Source organism: Cryptomeria japonica, chromosome 8, assembly GCF_030272615.1.
Source record: "Cryptomeria japonica chromosome 8, Sugi_1.0, whole genome shotgun sequence".
Lineage (NCBI taxonomy): Eukaryota > Viridiplantae > Streptophyta > Pinopsida > Cupressales > Cupressaceae > Cryptomeria > Cryptomeria japonica.
The window spans coordinates 379,852,570-379,857,090 of NC_081412.1; positions in this window are offsets into that span (position 1 = coordinate 379,852,570).

A 4,521-nucleotide genomic window follows, 5' to 3' on the forward strand; every position below is an offset into this window, starting at 1 on the left:
GATTTCACATTTTTGAGAAAGCATGATTTGTATGGATGGTTTGTTTGTTTCAAATGAAGTATAGTCCAGCCTCCACCAAAATAACAATGACAGTAAGGACTAGTAGAGTAGTCTGTTAGAAGGCTTAGACATTGATAATAGTGTCTAGGTTTTCCCCGATTCTTGAATAGCATTAATAGATAATCATAAGTATAGCAAGGAATAGATTACTTAAAGCTTGTAATGAAGAAGGGTTTTGAATTAAAAAGACAATGATAAGAGTTTTTTTACGGTTCAAAACACAAAGACAATCACAATAGAAAATTAAAAGTTATAGGGTTACATTGAGTAGGTTTGATTGATTATTGAAGAATATATTGTGTTTCTCTATCAATAAATAAGAGGTCTCAAGAAGCTAAAGACAATGAAAACTAATTGATGGGAAACCTTTTGACTATCAAGAAGTGATTGCCTCAGATGAAAGTAGTGATAACAAAAATAATCAACAAAAGAACAACCAATAAATGATAAATTTGCAGTGAGATCATAGTGCCTAAATCAGTCTAAAAGCTTATAAGGATCAAAACCAAGCCATATAAGATTCAAGAACAATTTGAGAGCATCAAAGACATCTACCAGACATTAGAAATTGTCAAATCAATGACACATAACAGCCTCATTATAGTCTTATGTTGTATTAAATAGAAAAATCCAAGTCTAAGATAGTGTTAGAAGGTGTGTGAGAGTCTTCAACATGGATAACTGATAGGTATAACACTGAGAGCAGAAATATATGAGATTTGATGAATGACAGTGGCCATGATATGGAGATGACAGTGTCAAGTATCACTGTCAAAGCATGAATAGAGGTCCTAATCTGAGTCTTTTCAAGAGAGAACAATAAATATGAAGCACCAAGGTCTACAGTTAGATCAGAGACAACCATCTAGCAGCCCAAAAAAGAATCAAAACGTTGTGAAAGGTCAAAATCACAGTATTTCCATAGCCCATGAAGTTCTAGAAGATGTGCAAGGGCAATTCATAGTGCAAGGTCATAGGTATTTAGTGTCATAATTATTTTCTTCACCCCCAGATCTTGATGAAAGATAAAAGGATGCCATGACACAAAGTAAAAAGTCTATAGCACTGATAAATAGGTTAGCACTATGTCATATGCATACAAGACATCATGAAGCAGATTTGATAGTAATAAAGTTGTAGCAGTCATCAACACAAGCATAATGAAGGCATGGACACTGAGCATGCAAAAATATAATTGATAACAATGGTGAAATGATTAATGTTGTATCACAATTTGATATCAAACTGTCTATGAAGATGGTTGTTTAAAGGTTTAGTGTTGGTTTAAAAGGCGAAAACATTGCATGAGGTCTACCACCATAAAGGAAATACAAAGCTACAAATAAGATAGTGACCATTCAAAGATAAAGCTACAAAGAACTATCAAAGAAACCACAGTCCAATGAAGAATCAAGAGACAACAGGCCTAAGTGTAGTCTCAGATATTTGAAAATGTCATTATGGATAGTTAAGAAAAATAAATGCATTCATGATATTTGCACTCAACAAAAGAGAAGGGTTTGTATTCATCAAAGATTAGTTGAAACACTTGTGAGAGAGAGATTAATATCCATCAAGCCATAAATAAGATAATCACTATTACAAAGCATGATGAGTCAAAAAGGCAATCAAGAATTATCAGTTCAAAGGATCAATAGGTGAATCTTGTCTTGTTGATAATCTCTAGTGATGGTGTATAGGATCCCTGTTCCAATCTCAATGTGCCAAAGCTTGATGAGAAGTCATGGATTAGAAGTTACAAATTCCTTAAATAGTTTTCTATTGAGAGAAGCCATATAGTCAAATCAAGACTCAAATCCACAATGGTAAGATACAAACAACGATGATAGTCAAGGAGTCATTCATTGTAGGGTTTTCATAAAATTTTAGAATATGGTATGAGCAGTCCAAAGAACTATGACACTTCACTGAAAGGAGCAACATATCAGTCCTTATTGGCATCAAATTATACAAATGACAACTAGGGATGAAGCTACAAGAGACAATCACTGTCTTAGTTTAAGACCCTAGAACAATATAGCCCCAATGGAGAAAGCAAAAATCAAAACATAGGAGAAGTCCTAGAATCCCACTAAAATCTTATTTGCAGTCGCAGAGTTGCAAGATCAAAAGCATATAATGGTAAAGATGACCTAGGGTTCTCTTTTTATTATTGAGACAATATTATGTGAATATGATAGTTTAGCAGTCCTTGAATGCATGTGAGTAGTCCCAATGAAGAAACAATACCATCAGGGTATTAGAATAATTTTTGAAACCTGCAATCATGTTAGACAAGTATTGAAAGTATAATTCATAGAGCAACCATTTCAACTAGGTTTAGATAGCATATATTCATAACTATTTCAATTTTATGTGAACTACACAATATCTATAATGCATAATTAGAGTTAAACCATAATAGGGCTTGGATGAGAAACATGATAGGGCATCCGAAGCTATCCACATGCTAAGCCCAAGAGTATATATACCATCCCTCTTGGCCCCATGTGGCAGTCCACCATCCATATGAGGTGGTGTTCTTAGTGGGTAAACTTGTACCTGCCCTCCCTATCCATGCTACCTTATCCACCCTTCTATGATTGAGACCCCTTTAATCACAATGGTAGAGGTTGATGGGGAAACCACAATTACATTATGTAGGATCTTCTACCCTATCTCATTGAATTCATTCCTACACCAAGTGACTATGAACAAAAGCGTAGGTATTTAACAACAATGACATAGTCCATGGACTAGTGATCCTCCTCTTGATACTCCATCTACAAATGAGAACATCTCTTGTACACATTGCTACTTCAGAATTAAAAGTTGCTTCTTCTAGAACTTTCCATGATTCTTTGCAATAGGATTATATGTCTTCTAGATTCACCCCACTAGGACACATTCATATCAAGCATCTTTACTTTTTTGAAAAGTAGACCACATTTCAGATCTAGATGACACCATAATCACTTTGATTTCCTCTTGCAAGATATTCCTCCATCATGTATTGCTTCATCGAAGTTCAAATTTGCTTCTTCAAGGGCACTCAATGATTCTCTATATAGGATTCTTCATGTCTATGAGATCCACTTCATTGGGAGGCCTACTTAAACATTTCACATCTGTTTGTGGACTCTCACCTTTCAAACATTTCACATCTTATAATTGAGCTTCGCTTTGTTTCGAGAATAGTTTAATATTCTCTACTTAACAGGGCCAACCACGTGAAGGTGGAAGCTCATTTGGCCCCTCCCCCCCCCTAACATCACTCTAAATTCCCTATTAACATCTAACATTCATTCATTCTTTCATTCATTCTTTCATCCATTATTAAAATATAACATTCATTCATTATCACATAATGTTCATTAACACATAAAATTCATTAACTTTCATTAAAACACAACATTCATCAATAATCATCAACACATATCATTCATGAACATTCATTAGCACATAATTACATTCATTACACATAAAAATCAGTCATTATCAAATAAGGTAGATTACAATCATTTCTTTCTTTGTTTTTTCTTTGAAGCTATGAAAAGACTAAGTGGAACATCGGTTTCTTCATCATTTCCCCCATCTACGAATGTTATGCCCTCTTCTCGTGCTCTTGATGTATGCCTAGTCCTATACAAAGGACGAGGATGCTGAACCAAAGGGGGGTCCTCTGTAATAACAAAGAATTGGGTTAAATTCAAAACATTCTTTTATTATTGTTACAAGTATTTCATTAATTTAAAGAACACAACCATTACACTCTTTACCTGATGGGGCCACATCATTTTGTCTAGCCTCAACCTCGACATGCTAAGCACCCTCTAGATCCTCTAGAGTTGAAATACGAAACGTTACATTAATCAATACACCAATTGCAATTAAATTTGTTTAAAGGAATAACAGTGGTCCTGTTTACCTGATTGGGGAACATCATGTTCCTGATGTTGTCTACCCGGATCATGCTCCACTTGGTCACCACCGACTACATGCTCTAAAATATTAACAATAAAGGTTATATTAATTACTACACTAATTTTCAATTTAAGATGTTTAATTGTATTAATAATTACATAAAAAAATTTGAATAGAAAATGAATACCTCCACTACTAGGATGTACATCCGGACCTTCATGTACAGGTTCTGTTCCACGATTATCATGCTGCATTGCAATGTCACATGCAGTGTTATCATTGCTTGCTTATTTAAAAAAAATATGGTCACTTTATGTTGAAACTTAACATCAAATAGATTATTGGTTAAGTATTCAATTTGAAATAATTTTCATTTAGCTTAATTACCATTGTGACAGATGCATCAGAATCTTGTGTTTGCCCACTCAATTCTCGTAGCCATTTAGCCATGGCTATATATCCTTGTTGGTAGCCAATTATCTTGTCATCTTCCGTGGGCGCTCTATTGAATTCAGAGCCCTACATTTTTGCTTAGTA